We start from the raw sequence: 22,835 nt of genomic DNA on the forward strand, positions 1-22,835 counted from the left end.
AATTCTTTAAAACACAACAGACTTTTGGGGTAAAAACATCATAAAAAGAGTCTAACATATTTACACCTTTAAAGTAAACATACAGTCTTTCAATATATAATTCTGTTTTTCTTTTAAACACACTCCAAACATCCAACACAATTTTTTCCTTTTTAGCCAAAGTTCTTCTGTCCCATATTGCACTTTTCATTAGCATTACACACAGATTAATGAAACTTTTGTTTTTACACTTTTTTTCCCAACCAAACATGACAACTCTGTTCCATTCCATTATATTTTCATCCCACTCCTCAGTCACATCTTTAATTAAACATTTACATTTCCTTAAAAAGTCCTCCATCTCTATACAATGTAAAAACATATGTAAAATCCCCTCTTCCTCTTCCTGGCACACTTTACACAGAGCATTTTCTTCCATTCCTATTTTATTTAAAATTACATCAGTAAAAACCACTTTATGCCTTATAAAATACTCCAAACATTCCAATTTAGTTTCCACACATTTCCCCGTCATGTTTCTCCATATACACTCTTTTTTAAAATCTTTGAATTTCTGCACCCAGTATCCATTTACAATCGGCTCTTTAAAAACATCATCTCTAAAAGCACAATAAATCATTTTCACAGTACATTCCTTAAAATCATACATTTTTTCCCCAAATTTCACATGAATACATTTCTCTTTTGGCTCTCCTTCCATACTTTCTATTCTTTTTATCCACTCTTTAGGTATTGCATTTTTAATGATTTCATATTTATTTTTTATTTCTTGTTCACTGTAATCCTCTTTTGCCTCCTCCATTGCATCTACAATAAATTGTGTCGGTAAAAACCCTTCTTTAAATTCATACAAAACATCTCTCATTCTTGTTATCCCCACATCCATCCATTTCTTTAAAAACAATTCTTTGTCTTGTTTTAAAATGTTTTTGTTTAAAAACAGAGGTTGATTTAAAATGTTTTCTCTCCCATGTGGATCATACACAACCACATTTATGGCACGTGAACTCCGGGCAGTCCTTCACCACATGGTCTGGGCTCATGCACAGCCGACAAGTCTTAACCTGATGACTGTGCATCACCCGAAAATATTGTGGTCCCTCTGCCGTTTCTATTTTTGTGCTGTAAGGGAGGGAGGCCACCTCCTTCGGGAACCGCGCCTTTACGTATCTCGTCCCATCCTCAATGCTGGTGCCCGGATAAACACGCCGCTTTATTTTTGAAATTGGGGAAACCCCCCAAACCTCCAATTTATTTAAAATCTCTTCATCAGCAAGGTAGACGGGCAGATGCATGAAAGAGACAACATAGTCTCTGTTTTGAAGTTTTTTTATCTCACAGTTCACTCCATTTATTACCAATCCCTCAGTCAGTTTATCACAAGTTTCTTCTTTTTCCATTGTCAGCTCGTATTCTTTTCCTTGTCTTGGCCTTAGTGCCAAGATTTCCCCATATCCACATTTCTCCGTCACCGCTTTAATAATATCAACAGCCTTCACCTCACTAACATTTTCCACATTCACAATCACTGTTGCCTCCTTTAAGTATTTCCTTTTACCAAGTAGATCTCTTAAATCTTGATTTTTACCGTGTCCTGCTCGTTGTCGATTCTCCAGTCCAGTGTTGTTTGCCATACGTCTCTCTCCAGCCAGTCCAGTGTCGTTTGCCATGCGTCTCTCTCCAGCCAGTCCAGTGTGGTTTGCCATGCGTTTCTCTCCAGCCAGTCCAGTGTCGTTTGCCATGCGTCTCTCTCCAGCCAGTCCAGTGTCGTTTGCCATGCGTCTCTCTCCAGCCAGTCCAGTGTCGTTTGCCATGCGTGTCTCTCCAGCCATTCCAGTGTCGTTTGCCAATAATCCGTCCATTGTACAAAACACAAACAAACAATTAACCACCCAAAAGCTTACAGCACCTGGTATTCCCAGGCGGTCTCCCATCCAAGTACTAACCAGGCCCAAACCTGCTTAGCTTCCGAGAGCAGACGAGATCGGGCATAGCCAGGTTGGTATGGCTGTAAGCGAAAAATGCTGCAAAGAGAGGGCTATTTAAAGACCAGCCCATCTAATCGCCAGTATATTATATAAGTAGGAAAGAAAACCCAAAAGCTTAAAGCACCTGGTATTCTTAGGCAGTCTCTCATCCAAGTACTAACCAGACCTAAACCTGCTAAGATTCAGAGATCGGGCATTGACTTTTTTTTTTTTTTTTTTTGCAAGATTATTATATAAATCGTGAAATTTTCCAAAAAGTTTAAAGCACCTGGTATTCCCAGGCAGTCTCCCATCCATGTACTAACCAGGCCCAAACCTGCTAATATTCAGAGATCGGGCAATGACTTTTTTTTTTTTTTTTTTGGCAAGATTATTATATAAATCGTGAAATTTTCCAAAAAGTTTAAAGCACCTGGTATTCCCAGGCAGTCTCCCATCCATGTACTTACCAGGCCCAAACCTGCTAATATTCAGAGATCGGGCATTGACTCTATTTTTGTCAAAATTATTATATACTAAGTGAAAAGTTTCCAAAAAGCTTACAGCACCTGGTATTCCCAGGCGGTCTCCCATCCAAGTACTAACCAGGCCCAAACCTGCTTAGCTTCCGAGAGCAGACGAGATCGGGCATAGCCAGGTTGGTATGGCCGTAAGCGAAGACTGCTGCAAAGAGAGGGCTATTTAAAGACCAGCCCATCTAATCGTCAGTACATTATATAAGTAGGAAAGAAAACCCAAAAGCTTAAAGCACCTGGTATTCTTAGGCAGTCTCTCATCCAAGTACTAACCAGACCTAAACCTTGTAAGATTCAGAGATCGGGCATTGACTCTTTTTTTTTTTTTTTTTTGCAAGATTATTATATAAATCGTGAAATTTTCCAAAAAGTTTAAAGCACCTGGTATTCCCAGGCAGTCTCCCATCCATGTACTAACCAGGCCCAAACCTGCTAATATTCAGAGATCGGGCATTGACTCTATTTTTTGTCAAAATTATTATATACTAAGTGAAAAGTTTCCAAAAAGCTTACAGCACCTGGTATTCCCAGGCGGTCTCCCATCCAAGTACTAACCAGGCCCAAACCTGCTTAGCTTCCGAGAGCAGACGAGATCGGGCATAGCCAGGTTGGTATGGCCGTAAGCGAAGACTGCTGCAAAGAGAGGGCTATTTAAAGACCAGCCCATCTAATCGTCAGTACATTATATAAGTAGGAAAGAAAACCCAAAAGCTTAAAGCACCTGGTATTCCTAGGCAGTCTCTCATCCAAGTACTAACCAGACCTTAGCCTGGTAAGATTCAGAGATCGGGCATTGACTCTTTTTTTTTGCAAGATTATTATATAAATCGTGAAATTTTCCAAAAAGTTTAAAGCACCTGGTATTCCCAGGCAGTCTCCCATCCATTTACTAACCAGGCCCAAACCTGCTAATATTCAGAGATCGGGCATTGACTCTATTTTTTGGCAAAATTATTATATACTAAGTGAAAAGTTTCCAAAAAGCTTACAGCACCTGGTATTCCCAGGCGGTCTCCCATCCAAGTACTAACCAGGCCCAAACCTGCTTAGCTTCGGAGAGCAGACGAGACCGGGCATAGCCAGGTTGGTATGGCTATAAGCGAAAAATGCTGCAAAGAGAGGGCTATTTAAAGACCAGCCCATCTAATCGCCAGTATATTATATAAGTAGGAAAGAAAACCCAAAAGCTTAAAGCACCTGGTATTCTTAGGCAGTCTCTCATCCAAGTACTAACCAGACCTAAACCTTGTAAGATTCAGAGATCGGGCATTGACTCTTTTTTTTTTTTTTTTTTTTTGCAAGATTATTATATAAATCGTGAAATTTTCCAAAAAGTTTAAAGCACCTGGTATTCCCAGGCTGTCTCCCATCCATGTACTAACCAGGCCCAAACCTGCTAATATTCAGAGATCGGCCATTGACTCTATTTTTTGGCAAAATTATTATATACTAAGTGAAAAGTTTCCAAAAAGCTTACAGCACCTGGTATTCTCAGGCGGTCTCCCATCCAAGTACTAACTAGGCCCAAACCTGCTTAGCTTCGGAGAGCAGACGAGACCGGGCATAGCCAGGTTGGTATGGCCGTAAGCGAAGACTGCTGCAAAAGAGAGGGCTATTTAAAGACCAGCCCATCTAATCGCCAGTATATTATATAAGTAGGAAAGAAAACCCAAAAGCTTAAAGCACCTGGTATTCTTAGGCAGTCTCTCATCCAAGTACTAACCAGACCTAAACCTGCTAAGATTCAGAGATCGGGCATTGACTCTTTTTTTTTTTTTTTTTTTGCAAGATTATTATATAAATCGTGAAATTTTCCAAAAAGTTTAAAGCACCTGGTATTCCCAGGCAGTCTCCCATCCATGTACTAACCAGGCCCAAACCTGCTAATATTCAGAGATCGGGCATTGACTCTATTTTTTGGCAAAATTATTATATACTAAGTGAAAAGTTTCCAAAAAGCGTACAGCACCTGGTATTCCCAGGCGGTCTCCCATCCAAGTACTAACCAGGCCCAAACCTGCTTAGCTTCGGAGAGCAGACGAGACCGGGCATAGCCAGGTTGGTATGGCTGTAAGCGAAAAATGCTGCAAAGAGAGGGCTATTTAAAGAGCAGCCCATCTAATCGCCAGTATATTATATAAGTAGGAAAGAAAACCCAAAAGCTTAAAGCACCTGGTATTCCTAGGCAGTCTCTCATCCAAGTACTAACCAGACCTAAACCTGGTAAGATTCAGAGATCAGGCATTGACTCTTTTTTTTTTTTTTTTGCAAGATTATTATATAAATCGTGAAACTTTCCAAAAAGTTTAAAGCACCTGGTATTCCCAGGCAGTCTCCCATCCATGTACTAACCAGGCCCAAACCTGCTAATATTCAGAGATCGGGCATTGACTTTTTTTTTTTTTTTTCTGCAAGATTATTATATAAATCGTGAAATTTTCCAAAAAGTTTAAAGCACCTGGTATTCCCAGGCAGTATCCGATCCATGTACTAACCAGGCCCAAACCTGCTAATATTCAGAGACCGGGCATTGACTCTATTTTTTGGCAAAATTATTATATACTAAGTGAAAAGTTTCCAAAAAGCTTACAGCACCTGGTATTCCCAGGCGGTCTCCCATCCAAGTACTAACCAGGCCCAAACCTGCTTAGCTTCGGAGAGCAGACGAGACCGGGCATAGCCAGGTTGGTATGGCTGTAAGCGAAAAATGCTGCAAAGAGAGGGCTATTTAAAGAGCGGCCCATCTAATCGCCAGTATATTATATAAGTAGGAAAGAAAACCCAAAAGCTTAAAGCACCTGGTATTCCTAGGCAGTCTCTCATCCAAGTACTAACCAGACCTAAACCTTGTAAGATTCAGAGATCAGGCATTGACTCTTTTTTTTTTTTTTTTTTTTTTTTTGCAAGATTATTATATAAATCGTGAAATTTTCCAAAAAAGTTTAAAGCACCTGGTATTCCCAGGCAGTCTCCCATCCATGTACTAACCAGGCCCAAACCTGCTAATATTCAGAGATCGGCCATTGACTCTATTTTTTGGCAAAATTATTATATACTAAGTGAAAAGTTTCCAAAAAGCTTACAGCACCTGGTATTCTCAGGCGGTCTCCCATCCAAGTACTAACTAGGCCCAAACCTGCTTAGCTTCGGAGAGCAGACGAGACCGGGCATAGCCTTTTTTTTTTTTTTTTTTTTTTTTTTTTTATTAAGAAATTTCAATCAATAAAATACAATAGATTAAACACAATCAATAGAAATTACATAACATTGACTTTACACATCTCTACATTACACATCTTTCCTTTACATAGATAATTTAAAAAACTCTTCCACTTTCTGGCAAACTCCACATTAAATTCTTTAAAACACAACAGACTTTTGGGGTAAAAACATCATAAAAAGAGTCTAACATATTTACACCTTTAAAGTAAACATACAGTCTTTCAATATATAATTCTGTTTTTCTTTTAAACACACTCCAAACATCCAACACAATTTTTTCCTTTTTAGCCAAAGTTTTTCTGTCCCATATTGCACTTTTCATTAGCATTACACACAGATTAATGAAACTTTTGTTTTTACACTTTTTTTCCCAACCAAACATGACAACTCTGTTCCATTCCATTATATTTTCATCCCACTCCTCAGTCACATCTTTAATTAAACATTTACATTTCCTTAAAAAGTCCTCCAACTCTCTACAATGTAAAAACATATGTAAAATCCCCTCTTCCTCTTCCTGGCACACTTTACACAGAGCATTTTCTTCCATTCCTATTTTATTTAAAATTACATCAGTAAAAACCACTTTATGCCTTATAAAATACTCCAAACATTCCAATTTAGTTTCCACACATTTCCCCGTCATGTTTCTCCATATACACTCTTTTTTAAAATCTTTGAATTTCTGCACCCAGTATCCATTTACAATCGGCTCTTTAAAAACATCATCTCTAAAAGCACAATAAATCATTTTCACAGTACATTCCTTAAAATCATACATTTTTTCCCCAAATTTCACATGAATACATTTCTCTTTTGGCTCTCCTTCCATACTTTCTATTCTTTTTATCCACTCTTTAGGTATTGCATTTTTAATGATTTCATATTTATTTTTTATTTCTTGTTCACTGTAATCCTCTTTTGCCTCCTCCATTGCATCTACAATAAATTGTGTCGGTAAAAACCCTTCTTTAAATTCATACAAAACATCTCTCATTCTTGTTATCCCCACATCCATCCATTTCTTTAAAAACAATTCTTTGTCTTGTTTTAAAATGTTTTTGTTTAAAAACAGAGGTTGATTTAAAATGTTTTCTCTCCCATGTGGATCATACACAACCACATTTATGGCACGTGAACTCCGGGCAGTCCTTCACCACATGGTCTGGGCTCATGCACAGCCGACAAGTCTTAACCTGATGACTGTGCATCACCCGAAAATATTGTGGTCCCTCTGCCGTTTCTATTTTTGTGCTGTAAGGGAGGGAGGCCACCTCCTTCGGGAACCGCGCCTTTACGTATCTTGTCCCATCCTCAATGCTGGTGCCCGGATAAACACGCCGCTTTATTTTTGAAATTGGGGAAACCCCCCAAACCTCCAATTTATTTAAAATCTCTTCATCAGCAAGGTAGACGGGCAGATGCATGAAAGAGACAACATAGTCTCTGTTTTGAAGTTTTTTTATCTCACAGTTCACTCCATTTATTACCAATCCCTCAGTCAGTTTATCACAAGTTTCTTCTTTTTCCATTGTCAGCTCGTATTCTTTTCCTTGTCTTGGCCTTAGTGCCAAGATTTCCCCATATCCACATTTCTCCGTCACCGCTTTAATAATATCAACAGCCTTCACCTCACTAACATTTTCCACATTCACAATCACTGTTGCCTCCTTTAAGTATTTCCTTTTACCAAGTAGATCTCTTAAATCTTGATTTTTACCGTGTCCTGCTCGTTGTCGATTCTCCAGTCCAGTGTTGTTTGCCATACGTCTCTCTCCAGCCAGTCCAGTGTCGTTTGCCATGCGTCTCTCTCCAGCCAGTCCAGTGTGGTTTGCCATGCGTTTCTCTCCAGCCAGTCCAGTGTCGTTTGCCATGCGTCTCTCTCCAGCCAGTCCAGTGTCGTTTGCCATGCGTCTCTCTCCAGCCAGTCCAGTGTCGTTTGCCATGCGTGTCTCTCCAGCCATTCCAGTGTCGTTTGCCAATAATCCGTCCATTGTACAAAACACAAACAAACAATTAACCACCCAAAAGCTTACAGCACCTGGTATTCCCAGGCGGTCTCCCATCCAAGTACTAACCAGGCCCAAACCTGCTTAGCTTCGGAGAGCAGACGAGACCGGGCATAGCCAGGTTGGTGTGGCTATAAGCTAAAAATGTTGCAAAGAGAGGGCTATTTAAAGACCAGCCCATCTAATCGCCAGTATATTATATAAGTAGGAAAGAAAACCCAAAAGCTTAAAGCACCTGGTATTCTTAGGCAGTCTCTCATCCAAGTACTAACCAGACCTAAACCTTGTAAGATTCAGAGATCGGGCATTGACTCTTTTTTTTTTTTTTTTTTGCAAGATTATTATATAAATCGTGAAATTTTCCAAAAAGTTTAAAGCACCTGGTATTCCCAGGCAGTCTCCCATCCATGTACTAACCAGGCCCAAACCTGCTAATATTCAGAGATCGGGCATTGACTCTATTTTTTGGCAAAATTATTATATACTAAGTGAAAAGTTTCCAAAAAGCTTACAGCACCTGGTATTCCCAGGCGGTCTCCCATCCAAGTACTAACCAGGCCCAAACCTGCTTAGCTTCCGAGAGCAGACGAGATCGGGCATAGCCAGGTTGGTATGGCCGTAAGCGAAGACTGCTGCAAAGAGAGGGCTATTTAAAGACCAGCCCATCTAATCGTCAGTACATTATATAAGTAGGAAAGAAAACCCAAAAGCTTAAAGCACCTGGTATTCCTAGGCAGTCTCTCATCCAAGTACTAACCAGACCTAAGCCTGGTAAGATTCAGAGATCGGGCATTGACTCTTTTTTTTTTTTGCAAGATTATTATATAAATCGTGAAATTTTCCAAAAAGTTTAAAGCACCTGGTATTCCCAGGCAGTCTCCCATCCATTTACTAACCAGGCCCAAACCTGCTAATATTCAGAGATCGGGCATTGACTCTATTTTTTGGCAAAATTATTATATACTAAGTGAAAAGTTTCCAAAAAGCTTACAGCACCTGGTATTCCCAGGCGGTCTCCCATCCAAGTACTAACCAGGCCCAAACCTGCTTAGCTTCGGAGAGCAGACGAGACCGGGCATAGCCAGGTTGGTATGGCTATAAGCGAAAAATGCTGCAAAGAGAGGGCTATTTAAAGACCAGCCCATCTAATCGCCAGTATATTATATAAGTAGGAAAGAAAACCCAAAAGCTTAAAGCACCTGGTATTCTTAGGCAGTCTCTCATCCAAGTACTAACCAGACCTAAACCTTGTAAGATTCAGAGATCGGGCATTGACTCTTTTTTTTTTTTTTTTTTTTGCAAGATTATTATATAAATCGTGAAATTTTCCAAAAAGTTTAAAGCACCTGGTATTCCCAGGCTGTCTCCCATCCATGTACTAACCAGGCCCAAACCTGCTAATATTCAGAGATCGGCCATTGACTCTATTTTTTGGCAAAATTATTATATACTAAGTGAAAAGTTTCCAAAAAGCTTACAGCACCTGGTATTCTCAGGCGGTCTCCCATCCAAGTACTAACTAGGCCCAAACCTGCTTAGCTTCGGAGAGCAGACGAGACCGGGCATAGCCAGGTTGGTATGGCTGTAAGCGAAAAATGCTGCAAAGAGAGGGCTATTTAAAGACCAGCCCATCTAATCGCCAGTATATTATATAAGTAGGAAAGAAAACCCAAAAGCTTAAAGCACCTGGTATTCTTAGGCAGTCTCTCATCCAAGTACTAACCAGACCTAAACCTGCTAAGATTCAGAGATCGGGCATTGACTCTTTTTTTTTTTTTTTTGCAAGATTATTATATAAATCGTGAAATTTTCCAAAAAGTTGAAAGCACCTGGTATTCCCAGGCAGTCTCCCATCCATGTACTAACCAGGCCCAAACCTGCTAATATTCAGAGATCGGGCATTGACTTTTTTTTTTTTTTTTGGCAAGATTATTATATAAATCGTGAAATTTTCCAAAAAGTTTAAAGCACCTGGTATTCCCAGGCAGTCTCCCATCCATGTAGTAACCAGTCCGAAACCTGCTAATATTCAGAGATCGGCATTGACTCTTTTTTTTGGCAAAATTATTATATACTAAGTGAAAAGTTTCCAAAAAGCTTACAGCACCTGGTATTCCCAGGCGGTCTCCCATCCAAGTACTAACCAGGCCCAAACCTGCTTAGCTTCCGAGAGCAGACGAGATCGGGCATAGCCAGGTTGGTATGGCCGTAAGCAAAGACTGCTGCAAAGAGAGGGTTATTTAAAGACCAGCCCATCTAATCGCCAGTACATTATATAAGTAGGAAAGAAAACCCAAAAGCTTAAAGCACCTGGTATTCCTAGGCAGTCTCTCATCCAAGTACTAACCAGACCTAAGCCTGGTAAGATTCAGAGATCGGGCATTGACTCTTTTTTTTTTGCAAGATTATTATATAAATCGTGAAATTTTCCAAAAAGTTTAAAGCACCTGGTATTCCCAGGCAGTCTCCCATCCATGTACTAACCAGGCCCAAACCTGCTAATATTCAGAGATCGGCCATTGACTCTATTTTTTGGCAAAATTATTATATACTAAGTGAAAAGTTTCCAAAAAGCTTACAGCACCTGGTATTCCCAGGCGGTCTCCCATCCAAGTACTAACCAGGCCCAAACCTGCTTAGCTTCGGAGAGCAGACGAGACCGGGCATAGCCAGGTTGGTATGGCTGTAAGCGAAAAATGCTGCAAAGAGAGGGCTATTTAAAGAGCAGCCCATCTAATCGCCAGTATATTATATAAGTAGGAAAGAAAACCCAAAAGCTTAAAGCACCTGGTATTCCTAGGCAGTCTCTCATCCAAGTACTAACCAGACCTAAGCCTGGTAAGATTCAGAGATCGGGCATTGACTCTTTTTTTTTTGCAAGATTATTATATAAATCGTGAAATTTTCCAAAAAGTTTAAAGCACCTGGTATTCCCAGGCAGTCTCCCATCCATGTACTAACCAGGCCCAAACCTGCTAATATTCAGAGATCGGGCATTGACTTTTTTTTTTTTTTTTTTTGCAAGATTATTATATAAATCGTGAAATTTTCCAAAAAGTTTAAAGCACCTGGTATTCCCAGGCAGTCTCCCATCCATGTACTAACCAGGCCCAAACCTGCTAATATTCAGAGATCGAGCATTGACTCTATTTTTTGGCAAAATTATTATATACTAAGTGAAAAGTTTCCAAAAAGCTTACAGCACCTGGTATTCCCAGGCGGTCTCCCATCCAAGTACTAACCAGGCCCAAACCTGCTTAGCTTCCGAGAGCAGACGAGATCGGGCATAGCCAGGTTGGTATGGCCTTAAGCGAAGACTGCTGCAAAGAGAGGGCTATTTAAAGACCAGCCCATCTAATCGTCAGTACATTATATAAGTAGGAAAGAAAACCCAAAAGCTTAAAGCACCTGGTATTCCTAGGCAGTCTCTCATCCAAGTACTAACCAGACCTAAACCTGGTAAGATTCAGAGATCGGGCATTGACTTTTTTTTTTTTTTTTTTTTTTTGCAAGATTATTATATAAATCGTGAAATTTTCCAAAAAGTTTAAAGCACCTGGTATTCCCAGGCAGTCTCCCATCCATGTACTAACCAGGCCCAAACCTGCTAATATTCAGAGATCGGGCATTGACTCTATTTTTTGGCAAAATTATTATATACTAAGTGAAAAGTTTCGAAAAAGCTTACAGCACCTGGTATTCCTAGGCGGTCTCCCATCCAAGTACTAACCAGGCCCAAACCTGCTTAGCTTCCGAGAGCAGACGAGATCGGGCATAACCAGGTTGGTATGGCCATAAGCGAATACTGCTGCAAAGAGAGGGCTATTTAAAGACCAGCCCATCTAATCGTCAGTACATTATATAAGTAGGAAAGAAAACCCAAAAGCTTAAAGCACCTGGTATTCCTAGGCAGTCTCTCATCCAAGTACTAACCAGACCTAAACCTGCTAAGATTCAGAGATTGGGCATTGACTCTTTTTTTTTTTTTTTTGCAAGATTATTATATAAATCGTGAAATTTTCCAAAGAGTTTAAAGCACCTGGTATTCCCAGGCAGTCTCCCATCCATGTACTAACAGGCCCAAACCTGCTAATATTCAGAGATCGGGCATTGACTTTTTTTTTTTTTTTTTTTTTTTTGCAAGATTATTATATAAGTCGTGAAATTTTCCAAAAAGTTTAAAGCACCTGGTTTTCCCAGGCAGTCTCCCATCCATGTAGTAACCAGTCCCAAACCTGCTAATATTCAGAGATCGGCATTGACTCTATTTTTTGGCAAAATTATTATATACTAAGTGAAAAGTTTCCAAAAAGCTTACAGCACCTGGTATTCCCAGGCGGTCTCCCATCCAAGTACTAACCAGGCCCAAACCTGCTTAGCTTCCGAGAGCAGACGAGATCGGGCATAGCCAGGTTGGTATGGCCGTAAGCGAAGACTGCTGCAAAGAGAGGGCTATTTAAAGACCAGCCCATCTAATCGTCAGTACATTATATAAGTAGGAAAGAAAACCCAAAAGCTTAAAGCACCTGGTATTCCTAGGCAGTCTCTCATCCAAGTACTAACCAGACCTAAGCCTGGTAAGATTCAGAGATCGGGCATTGACTCTTTTTTTTTTTTTTTTTTTTGCAAGATTATTATATAAATCGTGAAATTTTCCAAAAAGTTTAAAGCACCTGGTATTCCCAGGCAGTCTCCCATCCATGTACTAACCAGGCCCAAACCTGCTAATATTCAGAGATCGGGCATTGACTCTATTTTTTGGCAAAATTATTATATACTAAGTGAAAAGTTTCCAAAAAGCTTACAGCACCTGGTATTCCCAGGCGGTCTCCCATCCAAGTACTAACCAGGCCCAAACCTGCTTAGCTTCCGAGAGCAGACGAGATCGGGCATAACCAGGTTGGTATGGCCGTAAGCGAAGACTGCTGCAAAGATAGGGCTATTTAAAGACCAGCCCATCTAATCGTCAGTACATTATATAACTAGGAAAGAAAACCCAAAAGCTTAAAGCACCTGGTATTCCTAGGCAGTCTCTCATCCAAGTACTAACCAGACCTAAACCTGCTAAGATTCAGAGATCGGGCATTGACTCTTTTTTTTTTTTTTTTGCAAGATTATTATATAAATCGTGAAATTTTCCAAAATGTTTAAAGCACCTGGTATTCCCAGGCAGTCTCCCATCCATGTACTAACAGGCCCAAACCTGCTAATATTCAGAGATCGGGCATTGACTCTATTTTTTGGCAAAATTATTATATACTAAGTGAAAAGTTTCCAAAAAGCTTACAGCACCTGGTATTCCCAGGCGGTCTCCCATCCAAGTACTAACTAGGCCCAAACCTGCTTAGCTTCGGAGAGCAGACGAGATCGGGCATAGCCAGGTTGGTATGGCCGTAAGCGAAGACTGCTGCAAAGAGAGGGTTATTTAAAGACCAGCCCATCTAATCGCCAGTACATTATATAAGTAGGAAAGAAAACCCAAAAGCTTAAAGCACCTGGTATTCCTAGGCAGTCTCTCATCCAAGTACTAACCAGACCTAAGCCTGGTAAGATTCAGAGATCGGGCAGTCACTCCCATTTTTTTTTTTTTTTTTTGCAAGATTATTATATAAATCGTGAAATTTTCCAAAAAGTTTAAAGCACCTGGTATTCCCAGGCAGTCTCCCATCCATGTACTAACCAGGCCCAAACCTGCTAATATTCAGAGATCGGCCATTGACTCTATTTTTTGGCAAAATTATTATATACTAAGTGAAAAGTTTCCAAAAAGCTTACAGCACCTGGTATTCTCAGGCGGTCTCCCATCCAAGTACTAACTAGGCCCAAACCTGCTTAGCTTCGGAGAGCAGACGAGACCGGGCATAGCCAGGTTGGTATGGCTGTAAGCGAAAAATGCTGCAAAGAGAGGGCTATTTAAAGACCAGCCCATCTAATCGCCAGTATATTATATAAGTAGGAAAGAAAACCCAAAAGCTTAAAGCACCTGGTATTCTTAGGCAGTCTCTCATCCAAGTACTAACCAGACCTAAACCTGCTAAGATTCAGAGATCGGGCATTGACTCTTTTTTTTTTTTTTTTGCAAGATTATTATATAAATCGTGAAATTTTCCAAAAAGTTTAAAGCACCTGGTATTCCCAGGCAGTCTCCCATCCATGTACTAACCAGGCCCAAACCTGCTAATATTCAGAGATCGGGCATTGACTTTTTTTTTTTTTTTGGCAAGATTATTATATAAATCGTGAAATTTTCCAAAAAGTTTAAAGCACCTGGTATTCCCAGGCAGTCTCCCATCCATGTAGTAACCAGTCCGAAACCTGCTAATATTCAGAGATCGGCATTGACTCTTTTTTTTTGGCAAAATTATTATATACTAAGTGAAAAGTTTCCAAAAAGCTTACAGCACCTGGTATTCCCAGGCGGTCTCCCATCCAAGTACTAACCAGGCCCAAACCTGCTTAGCTTCCGGGAGCAGACGAGATCGGGCATAGCCTTTTTTTTTTTTTTTTTTTTTTTTTTTATTAAGACATTTCAATCAATAAAATACAATAGATTAAGCACAATCAATAGAAATACAGAACACCGTCTTTACACATCTCTACATTACACCTCTTTCCTTTACATAGATAATTTAAAAAACTCTTCCACTTTCTGGCAACTTCCACATTAAATCGTTTAAAACACAACAGACTTTTGGGGTAAAAACATCATAAAAAGAGTCTAACATATTCACACCTTTAAAGTACACATACAGTCTTTCGATATATAATTCTGTTTTTCTTTTAAACACACTCCAAACATCCAACACAATTTTTTCTTTTTTAGCCACAGTTCTTCTGTCCCATATTGCACTTTTCATTAGCATTACACACAGATTAATGAAACTTTTGTTTTTACACTTTTTTTCCCAACCAAACATCACAACTCTATTCCATTCCATTATATTTTCATCCCACTCCTCAGTCACATCTTTAATTAAACATTTACATTTCCTTAAAAAGTCCTCTAGGTCTCTACAATGTAAAAACATATGTAAAATCCCCTCTTCCTCTTCCTGGCACACTTTACACAGAGCATTTTCTTCCATTCCTATTTTATTTAAAATTACATCAGTAAAAACCACTTTATGCCTTATAAAATACTCCAAACATTCCAATTTAGTTTCCACACATTTCCCCGTCATGTTTCTCCATATACACTCTTTTTTTAAATCTTTGAATTTCTGCACCCAGTATCCATTTACAATCGGCTCTTTAAAAACATAATCTCTAAAAGCACAATAAATCATTTTCACAGTACATTCCTTAAAATCATACATTTTTTCCCCAAACTTCACATGAATACATTTCTCTTTTGGCTCTCCTTCCATACTTTCTATTCTTTTTATCCACTCTTTAGGTATTGCATTTTTAATGATTTCATATTTATTTTTTATTTCTTGTTCACTGTAATCCTCTTTTGCCTCCTCCATTGCATCTACAATAAATTGTGTCGGTAAAAACCCTTCTTTAAATTCATACAAAACATCTCTCACTCTTGTTATCCCCACATCCATCCATTTCTTTAAAAACAATTCTTTGTCTTGTTTTAAAATGTTTTTGTTTAAAAACAGAGGTTGATTTAAAATGTTTTCTCTCCCATGTGGATCATACTCAACTTTGTCTAAAAATTTTCCCCAGGCACTAAACATTTCCCTATAAAACTCTGGTAAGCACTCTGTCATCCAATTCTTAGTTTTCATCCATAAAATCCCATCCCCCATGTTAAAATCCCCACATTTGTTTAAAAAATATTCCATTGTCTTTTTCCATGCTGCTTTGTGACCATCATCTAGATATTTTTTTACTATTTTAACTCTTAAGCTATTTTTTCTCTGTTCAACATCAATTAATCCCATCCCTCCTTTCCCTACTTCTCCTATTAATGTACTGTATGCAATTCTTGACGGTTTACCATTCCATAAAAAATCTAAAAAACATTTTTTCAACCTTTTCTCCACCCACACTGGCATAGCAGTCACATATAAAACATACCACAACTTTGACACCATTAACACATTTAAAATTAAAACCTTCCCTTTTAAACTTAAAGTCCTCAATTTCCAAAAATTTAACCTTCTTTCAATTCCTCCAACTATTTCTTCCCACATTTTTTCTTTAACATTCCTTTCATCTTTTCCCATTAGAACACCTAAAATCCTTATTTCTTTTGTTTCTTTAAAATGAAAATAATCAGTTAAAGCATTTACTCCTCCATATCTCACATATGTTGTTTTTTCTTCATTTAACTTGCCTCCTGATCCCCTACAAAACATCTGTACCACTTCCATTACTTTATTAACACTCTCTATATCCTTAACTATTATTGTTGTATCGTCTGCATATTGAAATATTTTTTCATTTCCCCCACTTCCTTCAATGTTTATCCCTCTTATGTCTTCATCTATTTGAACAGCTAATCCCAATGGTTCTGCAACTAAAGAATATAAAAGCGCCGATAATGGACATCCTTGTCTTATTGACCTAGTAATTTTAAAACATTCTGTTAAAAAACCGTTACACTGTATTCTTGTTATTGCTCCCCTGTATAAAATTGTAATCCACTTGACAAAATTATCCCCAAACCCGTACCTTCTTAAAATTCCAAATAAATAATCATGCTCCACTCTATCAAAGGCCTTTTCAAAATCCAAACTAATAACATATCCTTTTTTGTTTTTTTCTTTCATATATCTTATTCTATCTATTATACTTAAAGTTGTATCTGCTATATCTTTCCCTTTTACTCCATACACTTGATTTGTTTTAATTATGGTTGGCATTACCTCTTTCAATCTATTGGCTAAAACTTTTGTTAAAATTTTCAAATCTGTATTCAGCATTGTAATTGGTCTATAATTTTTTAGGTCTACTTTATCTCCTTTTCTTTTATATATCAACTTTATTAATCCCATCCCCATTCTCTGATTCATTTCCTCTTTTTAAAAAATGTCTTCATATACTTCTTTTAAAATACTGGTTAAAAAATCTTTAAAAACTATATAAAATTCACTCCCCAAACCATCTATACCTGGACTTTTATTTTTGTTTAATTCACTTATTGCTCTTTTTATCTCTTCTTCTGTTATCTCTTCATCACAGTCTTTTTTGTCTACATCTCCTACTGTTGTTTTTATTTGATTTAGTAACTCCAATTTCTCTTCTTCTTTCAACCCCTCAGTACTAAACAGATTTTCATAATATGCTTTTACTTCTTTTAATATTTCCTCATTTGTTTCAACCACTACACCATTTTCCCCTCTTATTTCTTTAATCATTCCAGCTTTCCCTCTTATTTTTTCTAGATCAAAGTAAAACTTTGTACATTTTTCACCCTCCACTGTATATTTAGCTTTACTCCTTAGTCTTGCACCTTCATATTTTTTCTCTTCCATGTCTTTCAATAATCCCTCCAATTCTTTTATTTTTTGTATATCTTTCCCATTCTCATTTAATTCATTTTCCAATTTTTCTCTTATTTCTCTCTCCTTCTTCCTCTTACACATCTGTATTAATTTGCAATACTTTATTGTGAATTTTTTTACTAAATATTTAACATTTTCCCACCATATCCTTTTATCTTCACTGTACATTTCATTCTCCTTTTCTTTTTCAATAATTTCTTTAATACTTAACACATACTCCTCATTCTTCAAAACCTCTACATTTAAAACCCATACACCTGGCCCTCTTTTCACTGAACTCCAGTCTACTTGTATAAAAAGTGGTTTATGGTCACTTAAGCTTGATTCTACATATTTCATGTTACCAATAAAACCTTCAATGTTCCTTGTACACAAAATAAAATCAATCCTTGTCTTACACATAAAATTCCCTACTAATTGCCTCCTTGAATATTCTTTCTTTTCTTCATTTCTTTCTCTCCATACATCAATCATATTATTTTCTTCCATTAATAATTTCAGTTCTTTTCTTCCTTTATCATTTTTAAAAACCATTCCCTCACCAATTTCTAATTTACTGAAAACTGTATTAAAATCACCCATCATAATAACTTCTTTTTGCTTTTTTAAAAAATCTCTTAATACATTAAAATATTCCTTCTTTTCAGTTTCTACAGTCGGTGCATGAATATTAACTACAATAACTTTTTTCTCCTCATACTCCATTTCAACCGCAATACATTTCCCATCTATGTCATTATATATTGTTTTACATGATACCCCACAGTTTTCTTTTATTAAAATCGCAACACCTCTTCCCAGCCTCCCATCACCATTGTTATAAAAAATCTCTCCACTCCACCTTTTTCTTATTTCAGTCATGTACTCTTCCCTCCAGTTAGTTTCTTGTAATAAAATCACATCCTCTCTTTTACACATTTCTTTCACCTTTTCAAATTTTCCTACATTTGAAAGCCCTCTAGCATTAAAAGTAACAATTCTTAAAAGCATAAAACATATAAAAACATGCATAAAACCCATAAACTCAGTCCATCTCCTCCAAACCTTTTAGCAGCTCATACTTATTTGCACACTCAATCCCATCTTCTTTAAGCATTCTTTTTCTTGCAGTATCAAGATTAGGTATTACCTTTACAGATCTTCTTCTTTTTGATGATTTCCCCTGCGTCTCCTCATTTTCTTTTCCTTGTTCACACTCTTTTGTAGCATCATTAATTTCTATCCCGTCCATCTCCTTTTGCACATTGTCCGTCACATCCATCGGTGTACATAAAATTCCCTCCTGTTGTGCATCACTCAGTACTTTATTCCTTTCATCAACCAGTTCCACATTATCCAAAGCATTTTGCAAGCTGTCTGTCAAATCCATCTGTGTCCAAATTCCCCCATCCTGTTGTGTTTGTATGATTGGTTCAGTACACTCTTTCTGTTGTTCTATATCCTTATTTAATTCCAGTCCTTCACCACGTACCCCTTCTCCAACGTCTCGCTGCTCGTTGTCTCTTTCATGCACCTGCCCGCCCACCTGCTGCTGCTCCTCCTCCTCACCCTGCATCCAACACTCACACTTATTTAAAACCAAATTGCACTCCGGGCACGTCACAGCATTGCAATTTCTCGCGAAATGGCCTCTCTCCTCGCATTTATGGCACGTGAACTCCGGGCAGTCCTTCACCACATGGTCTGGGCTCATGCACAGCCGACAAGTCTTAACCTGATGACTGTGCATCACCCGAAAATATTGTGGTCCCTCTGCCGTTTCTATTTTTGTGCTGTAAGGGAGGGAGGCCACCTCCTTCGGGAACCGCGCCTTTACGTATCTCGTCCCATCCTCAATGCTGGTGCCCGGATAAACACGCCGCTTTATTTTTGAAATTGGGGAAACCCCCCAAACCTCCAGTTTATTTAAAATCTCTTCATCAGCAAGGTAGACGGGCAGATGCATGAAAGAGACAACATAATCTCTGTTTTGCAGTTTCTTTATCTCACAGCTCACTCCTTTAATTAACAATCCCTCAGTCAGTTCATCACAAGTTTCTTCTTTTTCCATTGTCAGTTCATATTCCTTTCCTTGTCTTGGCCTCAGTGCTAAGATTTTACCATATCCACATTTGTCCGTCACCGCTTTAATAATATCCACAGCTCTCACTTCACTTACATTCTCCACATTCACAATCACAGTCGCCTCCTTTAAGTATTTCCTTTCACCAATTGTATATCTTGCATCTTGATTTTTACCGTGTCCTGCTCGTTGTCGATACTCCAGTCCAGTGTCGTTTGCCATGCGTCTCTCTCCAGCCAGTCCAGTGTTGTTTGCCATGCGTCGCTCTCCAGCCAGTCCAGTGTTGTTTGCCATGCGTCTCTCTCCAGCCAGTCCGGTGTCGTTTGCCAAGCGTTTCTCTCCAGCCAGTCCAGTGTCGTTTGCCATGCGTGTCTCTCCAGCCAGTCCGGTTTCGTTTGCCATGCGTCTCTCTCCAGCCAGTCCAGTGTCGTTTGCCAATAATCCATCCATTGTACAAAAACACAAAAAAATAAAAAATTAACCACCCTCCAGCCAGCAAGATGCTGCTGTTAGGTGGTTTAAAACAGAAAAAAACACACAAAAAATAAACTAAAAGTCCAAAAAACAACTCACAAAACAAACACTAACAGAAAAATCAAAATGGAGGAGAGCCTTCCTCTCCCAACTGCAGCCAACACTTCCTGTAGCTCTCTAGCGCCCTCAGGTTGGTATGGCCGTAAGCAAAGACTGCTGCAAAGAGAGGGTTATTTAAAGACCAGCCCATCTAATCGCCAGTACATTATATAAGTAGGAAAGAAAACCCAAAAGCTTAAAGCACCTGGTATTCCTAGGCAGTCCCTTATCCAAGTACTAACCAGACCTAAGCCTGGTAAGATTCAGAGATCGGGCATTGACTCTTTTTTTTTGCAAGATTATTATATAAATCGTGAAATTTTCCAAAAAGTTTAAAGCACCTGGTATTCCCAGGCAGAATCCCATCCATGTACTAACCAGGCCCAAACCTGCTAATATTCAGAGATCGGGCATTGACTCTATTTTTTGGCAAAATTATTATATACTAAGTGAAAAGTTTCCAAAAAGCTTACAGCACCTGGTATTCCCAGGCGGTCTCCCATCCAAGTACTAACCAGGCCCAAACCTGCTTAGCTTCGGAGAGCAGACGAGACCGGGCATAGCCAGGTTGGTATGGCTGTAAGCGAAAAATGCTGCAAAGAGAGGGCTATTTAAAGAGCAGCCCATCTAATCGCCAGTATATTATATAAGTAGGAAAGAAAACCCAAAAGCTTAAAGCACCTGGTATTCCTAGGCAGTCTCTCATCCAAGTACTAACCAGACCTAAGCCTGGTAAGATTCAGAGATCGGGCATTGACTCTTTTTTTTTTGCAAGATTATTATATAAATCGTGAAATTTTCCAAAAAGTTTAAAGCACCTGGTATTCCCAGGCAGTCTCCCATCCATGTACTAACCAGGCCCAAACCTGCTAATATTCAGAGATCGGGCATTGACTCTTTTTTTTTTTTTTTTTGCAAGATTATTATATAAATCGTGAAATTTTCCAAAAAGTTTAAAGCACCTGGTATTCCCAGGCAGTCTCCCATCCATGTACTAACCAGGCCCAAACCTGCTAATATTCAGAGATCGAGCATTGACTCTATTTTTTGGCAAAATTATTATATACTAAGTGAAAAGTTTCCAAAAAGCTTACAGCACCTGGTATTCCCAGGCGGTCTCCCATCCAAGTACTAACCAGGCCCAAACCTGCTTAGCTTCCGAGAGCAGACGAGATCGGGCATAGCCAGGTTGGTATGGCCTTAAGCGAAGACTGCTGCAAAGAGAGGGCTATTTAAAGACCAGCCCATCTAATCGTCAGTACATTATATAAGTAGGAAAGAAAACCCAAAAGCTTAAAGCACCTGGTATTCCTAGGCAGTCTCTCATCCAAGTACTAACCAGACCTAAACCTGGTAAGATTCAGAGATCGGGCATTGACTTTTTTTTTTTTTTTTTTTTTTTTGCAAGATTATTATATAAATCGTGAAATTTTCCAAAAAGTTTAAAGCACCTGGTATTCCCAGGCAGTCTCCCATCCATGTACTAACCAGGCCCAAACCTGCTAATATTCAGAGATCGGGCATTGACTCTATTTTTTGGCAAAATTATTATATACTAAGTGAAAAGTTTCGAAAAAGCTTACAGCACCTGGTATTCCTAGGCGGTCTCCCATCCAAGTACTAACCAGGCCCAAACCTGCTTAGCTTCCGAGAGCAGACGAGATCGGGCATAACCAGGTTGGTATGGCCATAAGCGAATACTGCTGCAAAGAGAGGGCTATTTAAAGACCAGCCCATCTAATCGTCAGTACATTATATAAGTAGGAAAGAAAACCCAAAAGCTTAAAGCACCTGGTATTCCTAGGCAGTCTCTCATCCAAGTACTAACCAGACCTAAGCCTGGTAAGATTCAGAGATCGGGCATTGACTCTTTTTTTTTTTTTTTTTTTTTTTGCAAGATTATTATATAAATCGTGAAATTTTCCAAAAAGTTTAAAGCACCTGGTATTCCCAGGCAGTCTCCCATCCATGTACTAACCAGGCCCAAACCTGCTAATATTCAGAGATCGGGCATTGACTCTATTTTTTGGCAAAATTATTATATACTAAGTGAAAAGTTTCCAAAAAGCTTACAGCACCTGGTATTCCCAGGCGGTCTCCCATCCAAGTACTAACCAGGCCCAAACCTGCTTAGCTTCCGAGAGCAGACGAGATCGGGCATAACCAGGTTGGTATGGCCGTAAGCGATGACTGCTGCAAAGAGAGGGCTATTTAAAGACCAGCCCATCTAATCGTCAGTACATTATATAAGTAGGAAAGAAAACCCAAAAGCTTAAAGCACCTGGTATTCCTAGGCAGTCTCTCATCCAAGTACTAACCAGACCTAAACCTGCTAAGATTCAGAGATTGGGCATTGACTCTTTTTTTTTTTTTTTTGCAAGATTATTATATAAATCGTGAAATTTTCCAAAGAGTTTAAAGCACCTGGTATTCCCAGGCAGTCTCCCATCCATGTACTAACAGGCCCAAACCTGCTAATATTCAGAGATCGGGCATTGACTTTTTTTTTTTTTTTTTTTTTTTTTGCAAGATTATTATATAAGTCGTGAAATTTTCCAAAAAGTTTAAAGCACCTGGTTTTCCCAGGCAGTCTCCCATCCATGTAGTAACCAGTCCCAAACCTGCTAATATTCAGAGATCGGCATTGACTCTATTTTTTGCCAAAATTATTATATACTAAGTGAAAAGTTTCCAAAAAGCTTACAGCACCTGGTATTCCCAGGCGGTCTCCCATCCAAGTACTAACCAGGCCCAAACCTGCTTAGCTTCGGAGAGCAGACGAGACCGGGCATAGCCAGGTTGGTATGGCTGTAAGCGAAAAATGCTGCAAAGAGAGGGCTATTTAAAGAGCAGCCCATCTAATCGCCAGTATATTATATAAGTAGGAAAGAAAACCCAAAAGCTTAAAGCACCTGGTATTCCTAGGCAGTCTCTCATCCAAGTACTAACCAGACCTAAACCTGGTAAGATTCAGAGATCGGGCATTGACTCTTTTTTTTTTTTTT

General features: G+C 38.8%; 22 non-coding genes and 2 pseudogenes across 22 annotated transcripts; all 24 read right to left on the reverse strand.

The window, feature by feature from the left end:
- Positions 1-1,897: 1,897 nt before the first annotated feature.
- Positions 1,898-2,016, reverse strand: LOC128021850 (5S ribosomal RNA). The gene has a single exon (XR_008185774.1). It is a non-coding gene; the product is annotated as a 5S ribosomal RNA (ribosomal RNA).
- A 508-nt stretch (positions 2,017-2,524) lies between these two features.
- On the reverse strand, positions 2,525-2,643 carry LOC128021817 (5S ribosomal RNA). The gene has a single exon (XR_008185755.1). It is a non-coding gene; the product is annotated as a 5S ribosomal RNA (ribosomal RNA).
- A 366-nt stretch (positions 2,644-3,009) lies between these two features.
- On the reverse strand, positions 3,010-3,128 carry LOC128021830 (5S ribosomal RNA). Its single transcript, XR_008185758.1, has one exon. It is a non-coding gene; the product is annotated as a 5S ribosomal RNA (ribosomal RNA).
- Positions 3,129-3,485: 357 nt separating this feature from the next.
- LOC128021780 (5S ribosomal RNA) lies at positions 3,486-3,604 on the reverse strand. The gene has a single exon (XR_008185719.1). It is a non-coding gene; the product is annotated as a 5S ribosomal RNA (ribosomal RNA).
- Positions 3,605-3,973: 369 nt separating this feature from the next.
- Positions 3,974-4,092, reverse strand: LOC128021804 (5S ribosomal RNA). Its single transcript, XR_008185747.1, has one exon. It is a non-coding gene; the product is annotated as a 5S ribosomal RNA (ribosomal RNA).
- A 368-nt stretch (positions 4,093-4,460) lies between these two features.
- LOC128021799 (5S ribosomal RNA) lies at positions 4,461-4,579 on the reverse strand. Its single transcript, XR_008185741.1, has one exon. It is a non-coding gene; the product is annotated as a 5S ribosomal RNA (ribosomal RNA).
- Positions 4,580-5,086: 507 nt separating this feature from the next.
- Positions 5,087-5,205, reverse strand: LOC128021743 (5S ribosomal RNA). Its single transcript, XR_008185678.1, has one exon. It is a non-coding gene; the product is annotated as a 5S ribosomal RNA (ribosomal RNA).
- Positions 5,206-7,754: 2,549 nt separating this feature from the next.
- Positions 7,755-7,873, reverse strand: LOC128021803 (5S ribosomal RNA). The gene has a single exon (XR_008185746.1). It is a non-coding gene; the product is annotated as a 5S ribosomal RNA (ribosomal RNA).
- Positions 7,874-8,239: 366 nt separating this feature from the next.
- On the reverse strand, positions 8,240-8,358 carry LOC128021836 (5S ribosomal RNA). The gene has a single exon (XR_008185759.1). It is a non-coding gene; the product is annotated as a 5S ribosomal RNA (ribosomal RNA).
- A 360-nt stretch (positions 8,359-8,718) lies between these two features.
- On the reverse strand, positions 8,719-8,837 carry LOC128021781 (5S ribosomal RNA). Its single transcript, XR_008185720.1, has one exon. It is a non-coding gene; the product is annotated as a 5S ribosomal RNA (ribosomal RNA).
- Positions 8,838-9,205: 368 nt separating this feature from the next.
- Positions 9,206-9,324, reverse strand: LOC128021809 (uncharacterized; annotated as a pseudogene).
- A 505-nt stretch (positions 9,325-9,829) lies between these two features.
- Positions 9,830-9,948, reverse strand: LOC128021837 (5S ribosomal RNA). The gene has a single exon (XR_008185761.1). It is a non-coding gene; the product is annotated as a 5S ribosomal RNA (ribosomal RNA).
- A 358-nt stretch (positions 9,949-10,306) lies between these two features.
- On the reverse strand, positions 10,307-10,425 carry LOC128021745 (5S ribosomal RNA). The gene has a single exon (XR_008185679.1). It is a non-coding gene; the product is annotated as a 5S ribosomal RNA (ribosomal RNA).
- Positions 10,426-10,927: 502 nt separating this feature from the next.
- LOC128021724 (5S ribosomal RNA) lies at positions 10,928-11,046 on the reverse strand. The gene has a single exon (XR_008185658.1). It is a non-coding gene; the product is annotated as a 5S ribosomal RNA (ribosomal RNA).
- Positions 11,047-11,415: 369 nt separating this feature from the next.
- LOC128021878 (5S ribosomal RNA) lies at positions 11,416-11,534 on the reverse strand. The gene has a single exon (XR_008185801.1). It is a non-coding gene; the product is annotated as a 5S ribosomal RNA (ribosomal RNA).
- Positions 11,535-12,045: 511 nt separating this feature from the next.
- Positions 12,046-12,164, reverse strand: LOC128021838 (5S ribosomal RNA). The gene has a single exon (XR_008185762.1). It is a non-coding gene; the product is annotated as a 5S ribosomal RNA (ribosomal RNA).
- Positions 12,165-12,532: 368 nt separating this feature from the next.
- On the reverse strand, positions 12,533-12,651 carry LOC128021708 (5S ribosomal RNA). The gene has a single exon (XR_008185643.1). It is a non-coding gene; the product is annotated as a 5S ribosomal RNA (ribosomal RNA).
- Positions 12,652-13,014: 363 nt separating this feature from the next.
- LOC128021769 (5S ribosomal RNA) lies at positions 13,015-13,133 on the reverse strand. Its single transcript, XR_008185708.1, has one exon. It is a non-coding gene; the product is annotated as a 5S ribosomal RNA (ribosomal RNA).
- A 369-nt stretch (positions 13,134-13,502) lies between these two features.
- Positions 13,503-13,621, reverse strand: LOC128021810 (uncharacterized; annotated as a pseudogene).
- Positions 13,622-20,296: 6,675 nt separating this feature from the next.
- On the reverse strand, positions 20,297-20,415 carry LOC128021746 (5S ribosomal RNA). Its single transcript, XR_008185680.1, has one exon. It is a non-coding gene; the product is annotated as a 5S ribosomal RNA (ribosomal RNA).
- Positions 20,416-20,917: 502 nt separating this feature from the next.
- Positions 20,918-21,036, reverse strand: LOC128021725 (5S ribosomal RNA). The gene has a single exon (XR_008185659.1). It is a non-coding gene; the product is annotated as a 5S ribosomal RNA (ribosomal RNA).
- Positions 21,037-21,406: 370 nt separating this feature from the next.
- Positions 21,407-21,525, reverse strand: LOC128021879 (5S ribosomal RNA). Its single transcript, XR_008185802.1, has one exon. It is a non-coding gene; the product is annotated as a 5S ribosomal RNA (ribosomal RNA).
- Positions 21,526-21,896: 371 nt separating this feature from the next.
- On the reverse strand, positions 21,897-22,015 carry LOC128021824 (5S ribosomal RNA). Its single transcript, XR_008185756.1, has one exon. It is a non-coding gene; the product is annotated as a 5S ribosomal RNA (ribosomal RNA).
- A 512-nt stretch (positions 22,016-22,527) lies between these two features.
- On the reverse strand, positions 22,528-22,646 carry LOC128021747 (5S ribosomal RNA). The gene has a single exon (XR_008185681.1). It is a non-coding gene; the product is annotated as a 5S ribosomal RNA (ribosomal RNA).
- Between the last annotated feature and the right edge of the window lie 189 nt (positions 22,647-22,835).

This window comes from Carassius gibelio, chromosome A10 (genome assembly GCF_023724105.1).
Source record: "Carassius gibelio isolate Cgi1373 ecotype wild population from Czech Republic chromosome A10, carGib1.2-hapl.c, whole genome shotgun sequence".
Lineage (NCBI taxonomy): Eukaryota > Metazoa > Chordata > Actinopteri > Cypriniformes > Cyprinidae > Carassius > Carassius gibelio.